The sequence below is a fragment of the Macaca nemestrina genome, chromosome 10 (genome assembly GCF_043159975.1).
Source record: "Macaca nemestrina isolate mMacNem1 chromosome 10, mMacNem.hap1, whole genome shotgun sequence".
In the NCBI taxonomy this organism is placed as follows: domain Eukaryota; kingdom Metazoa; phylum Chordata; class Mammalia; order Primates; family Cercopithecidae; genus Macaca; species Macaca nemestrina.
In genome coordinates this window covers 111,107,479-111,114,420 of record NC_092134.1, presented here as the reverse complement: position 1 = coordinate 111,114,420, position 6,942 = coordinate 111,107,479, and the positions used below count along the sequence as shown (strand labels likewise).

General features: G+C 48.4%; 1 long non-coding RNA gene across 2 annotated transcripts in view; it reads right to left on the bottom strand.

The window, feature by feature from the left end:
* Nucleotides 1–608: 608 nt before the first annotated feature.
* LOC139356821 (uncharacterized) overlaps nucleotides 609–6,942 on the bottom strand; it is a 55,867-nt gene continuing 49,533 nt past the window's right edge. Inside the window, exon 3 of one of the 2 annotated variants that reach the window (XR_011609253.1) lies at nucleotides 609–759. This is a non-coding gene — a long non-coding RNA (uncharacterized lncRNA). The remainder of the gene's footprint in view (nucleotides 760–6,942) is intronic. The other variant, XR_011609254.1, reaches the window with a different exon arrangement.

Below are 6,942 nucleotides of genomic sequence, written 5' to 3'. Positions count from 1 at the left end.
TGACCATGTTGGCGCATCTAAATCAGCATGAGACCAAGGACTCTGGTGTTCCTCCAATCATCAGAGCCATATCATTTTGCTGCATTGGCCGGGAATTCATTCAGCGGATTGGTGAGTACACAGTGGAGCAAATCTCAAACTCAAATCTGTCCTTCAATCTCAAGGCTCTCTTCCTGCTATTCTGCCGCCAAACTTTGTTTCTCTTTCTATCTGTGGTCTCTTACTCTCTGTGTGTGTAGAATGTGCAGGAATTTTTACAGCCTAAGGAAGTAATCCTATTAGGCAAGATCAGGAAATGCTGTAGTCTTGGGTATATAGCTCACGAAAATGCCCTTGCAATCTTCTAGGAACAGAGATTCCCACCCCTCCAGGCCACCCCCCACAATGCCGCCTCCCCTCCACCACGTGGTGAGGTTACTTGCTCTGGCAAGCACATGGTAGTCCTAAGACAACAGCGCCACCTAGTGGAAATAGAAATCCTGGCCGGGTGCGGTGGCTCACACCTGTAATCCCAGCATTTTGGGAGACCTTGGTGGGCGGATACATGAGGTACGGAGTTGGAGACCAGCCTGACCAACATGGAGAAACCCCATCTCTACTAAAAATACAAAATTAACCAGCCGTGGTGGCACATACCTGTAATCCCAGCTACTCAGGAGGCTGAGGCAGAAGAATCGCTTGAATCCGGGAGGTGGAGGTTGTGGTGAGTCGAGATCACGCCATTGCACTCCAGCCTGGGCAACAAGAGCGAAACTCCATCTCAAAAAAAAAAAAAGAAAAAAAAAAAATCCTCTCCATAAGACACATTGCTGGTTCTCTGCAGTATATTAAGCTTTCCAACTTTTCCTTTTTGTGCCTTTTCTACTGGAAACTAGGATCTAAGCTACTTCTGTAAATGGGAAAGTTCTGCCTTTTGCAGTTAGGAGTAAGATGTCTTCCGTAGCCAAGTTTTATTCTCAATATTGACCCACCAGCAGAAAAAATGGCTATTTAGTTCTTACGTTCTTTTAAGGAACCTATTCTGTCTCTGATTAAAATGGTACTTAATTAGTAAGGGGATTTTTAAGTCCGAAGGTTAACTGGAACCATTTTTCTAAGGGTAATTGCTTTAGCACGGGCCATAGTAGCGGGCAATCCAGCACACTGCCTCCTCCATTAAAGGAGCCTTGCCCTAAGGCGACACAGTCTCTCCCAATATCCATTTTTCGGGGAGCCAGGGGGATCATAGAGATTTAGGAAGTCAAAGGCGAATCACACAAGGTGGATAAGCTGAAGCTGCATGGGTAAAGTGTGGTTAGTCCCATCACTTAGTTCATCCGGTTCCATGGCTTGGAGGACCACGCCTACAGCCACGGGTGGCACATTTAACATGGTGCCTGGACCCAGGAAGCAGGGAGGGAAAACAGTGGGAGGACGCTCCCTGCCTCCTCCTCCACCCTGTGTATGTACAGTCATACGGAAAGGAAGGAGACTAAGAGGACGCTTTTATTTTTACTTGTTTTTCTAGATGGGAAACAGATTATCTTCGGCTTGCACCCCTCTGGAGTGCACTCTGAAACACTGGAACTACCTTTACCTCAGGACTTTGAAGGAAAAAGTGACTCATTTTATTTTACACAAGGGTGTGGTGTTTTTACTACACCTGTGCAGCGTTGTAAGATCAACCCAGGTCTTTCAGCAATCATATCGGGCAGGCCCAGGGAGAAAAGCTCCCCACAATTAGAAAAGCAACTTTCAGGGGAGCCATCTGAGGATCCCCCTTATTTTGGGCACCTTCAAGTTCCCTTCTCACTACAGGACCTTAAGCAAATAAAGTGAAACTTAGGCTGCTTTTCTAACGACCCTGATAGGTATACAGAAGCATTCCAAAATTTAACTCAGGTGTTTCAGCTCACATGAAGGGTTGTTATGCTCCTCCTAAACCATACCCTCACAGCAGCTGAAAAGCAGGCAGCTCTGCAAGCAGCAGAGATTTCGGAGATGAGCAATAGATCTCCTATAATATACCAAAAGGGAAGAACGCAGATATGGAAAGCAAAAAAAAACGTGGAAACTCCATTCCCACTAGGAAGGGAAGCAGTTCTGGTAAACAACCCTGATGGGGACCCCAATAACTCGAGAGATGAATGGAAAAGGAGGCACATTTTAAGATGCATATTAAAGGGCCTGTGGAAGACCAGGGCCAAACCTCTCAGTTACTCTGAACTGTCTAGGATAAACCAAAAGCCAGATGAGAATCCTGTAGCTTTTAGGGAAAGGCTAAGAGAGGCACTAATAAAGTACACCTCTTTATACCCTGATTCAGTCAAGGGCTCATTCCAAAGGACACGTTTATTACACAGGCAGCTCCCGATATTAAAAGGAAACTACAAAAGCAGGCTATAAGGCCAGATAGCACCTTAGAGAACCTCCTGAAGGTGGCCACTTTGGTCTTTTGTAATAGGAACGAGGAGGAGACCCAAAAGAATGAGAGAAATCTCAAGAGAAGGACAGAGGCTGTAGCGGCTGCTTTGCAGATTTGCAAAATCCAGGATCCCCAAGGTGCATACGCTAGTTGCTATTGGTGCGGCAGGCCAGGGTATTTTAAAAAAGAATCCCCAGGAAGCAAGACAAAGCCACCTCAACCCTGTCCAGCTTGTGGCACAGACCACTGAAGATGGAACTGCCCCCAGAGATGGAGGTCACTGGGTTCAGGACGAGTCTCACAGATGTTCCCACAGGACTGATGGGTCCTGGGGCTCAAACGCTGGCTTCAGCGGCTCAGACTGCCACTATAGCACAGGAGCCCTGGCTAATTCTGGAAATTAAAGGAAGGAAAGTAGACCTCCTTCTAAACGTTAGAGCCCGTCTCTCCCTTTTCTCCTCTCTAATCCAGGCCTCTCCTCTTCCCATAGTATGACCGTAAGGGGATGTCTCAGGAAAAACTCTAATCCAATATTTTTCTCAACCATAGTTGTAGTTAGGAGGACCTATTTACACATGCTTCCAAGTCATTATAACTCTACTAGTCAGAAAATCTCCAAGTTAACCCTAGGAAATAATTTAACTGTTTACACTTCACATAATGTGTCAGGATTACTGTCCTCTAGGGGGAGCCCTTAGCCAACAAACAGCTGGTAAAGCAAGAAGGACCTAAGGCAGGATAAGCGGTCGCCACTCTAAATAACGTCTCTCCCCAGGCACAGGTGCTGAATTAGCTGAGCAAATAGCTCCTACAAGAGCACTTAGATTAAGCAAGAGGAAGGTAGCTACCATTTATACTAACTCCAAGTATGCTTTCTGTTTTCCATGCACTCTGCAGGGATGTTATAGGGAGTCAGATTTCTGCTCTCTACAAGAAGGACTTTCTGGTCAGAATAAAGGGATACCTGCAGAAGTAGAGGGAGACAGAACCAACTCATCACACCTCAGCTGGGACAGTGGACAGCAGGGAGTAGGCTTCCAGAAGGTAAGTGATAGAGCAGATAGGCCTTCTCAGGCATGGCCTTCAAGCCCGTGGCTCTGATTCACTCAAATAGTATTGAATGAGTAGCAAAAGCAATGCTTTTTCTTTAGCTTTTTCTCAAGGTGACAAGAATGGGGTTTTTAAAGAGTGGTTTGAGAGGGTGGATTTAAAAGATTTACAGGCTGGGTGTCGTGGCTCATGCCTGTAATCCCAGCACTCTGGGAGGCTGAGGCGGGTGGATCACTTGAGGTCAGGAATTTGAGACCAGCCTGGCCAACATGGTGAAACCCTGTCTCTACTAAAAATATAAAAATTAGCTGGGCGTGGTGGCAGGCGTCTCTAATACAGCTACTTGGGAGGCTAAGGCAGGAGAATCGCACGAACCTGGGAGGCAGAAGTTGCAGTGAGCCAAGATCGCATCACTGCACTCCAGCCTGGGTGACAGAGTGAGATCCTGCCACCAAAAAAAAAAGAAAAGAAAAGAAAGAGGTAAATCTGCCATGGCTTTGCTCCCCTTCAGGGGATAACAGTGGGACATTTATCCAGTGGCCTGTGTGGGGCCGCAGCTTTTGCCAGCTGAAATGGTTGATAAAGAGAGAATGGCAGTAGCTGGGACCCCAAAGCCATAGCCCAGCCACCTGACACCTAAGAGGCTTGTGGGAAATACAGAAGCACCAAAGAAAAGCTAGACTTAGAAACGAGCTTGGGGATCATTTCACAGGTGAGGAAACTGAGGTCCAAAGAGCTGAAGGAAATGTGGGCTGCTGGGCTGCTCCGTACCTCCAGGTGAACATGCACCCCTTCCAAAGCCCCAGATCAGAGTCCTCTCCCCACAGCCCCAACCCACTCACGGCCCCCAGCAGCTGGGCCCCAGGAAAAGCACTGAGGAGGGAGGTCATGCAGCCCTAAGCTGGAGCCGACCCCCATGGCAGGCCGGCAGTGTGGCTGTGTGTTTCCCTGCAGAGGCACACAGGGACCTTGCAACCCCACCTCAGCAGCCACATTGACCTCCATCTCCTTGGTCATTGCACTGAGTTATTCATGAGGTTAATGATTCTGCTTTCACAATAAGTCAGCCTGACAACCTGCTCTTTGAAACATTAAAAGAAAACAAATAAACAAAAAACGCTGTAATTAAGTAACTGTCTCCAAGGTGCCTCTTTCCCAGAGATAGCAGTTAAGCCGGAGGGGAGCCAGGATGAAAGCTCAAACGCAAGTCCTTTTTGTCCCCAGGGGCACATTTCAGGCTCTTGTGCCTCAATGTTTTCCAAAGAGGCCAAAACAACAGAACCTGGGCAATGGGGTAGGAAAACTCCATATCTTTTATATCCAGCCCAGACCAGTTAACGTGACAAATTAGCGGGAGGCTGCCCTCCTGCGGGCCCTGGCGCCTGCTTCCTGAGGACCAGGGATCTAAGCAAACAGAGGTGAGCTCATGGATCCTCCTGAGCAGGGCAGGGAGGGCTGGAGATCACGTTAATCTGCTGCTGCCGCTGCTGCTGCAGCCAAGTGAGGCCCAAACTCAGCTTGGAAGGTGTCCACTCCTAGAGGGAAGCCTGGGCCATGGCTAGCAGGAGTGTCTTTCTGTCCTTCCTGATCAGGGAGGCCGCCAAAGCCAGCCTCGAGACCTGACAGACTCAGTGCAGAAAGAAGTGTCTGCTCCTAGGTGCTGGCAGTCTATGGAGATGGACATGTGCCTTACCCCATTTGTTTTCAAATATATATTTTTAAGCTAAACTTAAGACATGGAGGAGGAGGAGTGGAAAGGCTCTCTGTTGGTAAGATAAGGAGAATGTCTTCCATTTTCCCAGTCCTTTCCAAAACATAGTCACAATATCTCATCCTCACAATGGAATAACTGCTATTCAATATAATTTTGAATCAGTCATTTTGAGCATTATTATTTCAGCTTTATTAATAAGTGTGTGCAGTAGATGCTACACTCCCAGCCCCGGGGCTTCCCCACTCCCTACTGAGCTGCACTCCAACAGCACTGGAGCAAGCCCATCCTAAGTACCCTATGAAGTAGCTGAGGACCAAGCAGATGAGCTGAGACTCGTGGTCCCATCCACAGAAACTGACTCTCGTCCCCTTATGAGCATCAGTGGAATGCACTGGAGGAAATCCAGCTGCTCCCAGACCTGACAAGAAGGCATGGAAGAAATCAAGCAAGGTCATGCCATGGGAAGGGATCTGGACAGCACAGTGACCACCACTACTGTCACTGTCAGTGCAACCCCCCACCCACCACCTCTACTGGAATCACTCTCAACTGAGCCTGCATCTTTGCATTATTCATAAGACATGAAGACCTAGGCATGAGCACCTCACTCCCTCTCTGCCAGGAGTCAGTCACAGCATCTGGCTTTTTCAGCTTCCCAGTGAGAGATAGCTCCTGTCACGGAAGCTCACATAGTAGTGGATCACCAACACGGAAGGGGGTTCATAGGCTGTGCAGCCAAAACAAACAAAAAGACAGCCACACAGTAGGTCAACTGTTATCCCCATTTTACAGATGAGGAGACTGAGGCCCACAGCTTCATTACATTAAGTGACTAGCTCAGTGTCATACAGCCACTAAGAAATGTCATGCCTCTTATGGGTCGCTGTGCTTTGCTCATCAAATCAGGACAAGCTATGTGGAGAGACAGCTTCGTCTGCAGCCTTGCTTGGATAGGTGCTGCCCATCTCTGAATCTGAAGACAGCGCCCTCTAGGTTGAGAATATCCCGTACAAAGCAGGTGTTTGCATGCTGGCAGACGGTTCGGTATAGCCAGGCTCAGCCTTTCCCCCTCTCTCCCCATTCCTGTGATCTTTCTCTGGCTCCCTCTGGCCCCATCACCAAAGTATCCACCGCACGATGAGGTCAGGGAACTGAGCATCCTTCTGACTGCGGAGCTGTATGAGGCCGAGCAATGGACAAGTCGGGAGAGGGGCAGGAGCCTTGTGCTAAGGTGAGGGGGCTTCATTTAACCAGAGGCCGCTGGGAGCTTGGAAGGATTTTCAGCAAGAGAGTGACCTGATTAGGTTTTAGGAAGTGGGAGAATGGATAGGAGGGAATAAAGAGTGGACGTGAAGAGGCTTATTAATAGACTTATGGTAGACGGAGGTCATAGGGCAGATGGAGAAAAGTGAGTGAGTCAAATGCTAAACAGGTGGAATTCAAGGTCTCGGTGATTGATTAGACACAAGGTGGGTAGGGAGGGGGCAAAGGGGAAAAGTCAAGTTGCTTGGACAGCTGAGAGCTCTAAGAGAGACAACCCTAGTAGATAAACAGGTAAAAGAAAGTGTGATGTTTCCGGGGTTGAGGGCTCAGAAAGGACGTCTGGAAATGGAAAGGTCAAATACAGCCTCTTGCTTGGTCAGTGTGGATCACTCCCCTTCCTGCCTCTCTACTCCTCCAGCTGAACACTGTGGCCAGTTTCTGACTTCATCACCAGGTGTTACGAGGCAAGTTAACTGAGCAAGGCGGAAGCACCTGGCAGGTAGCAGCACAA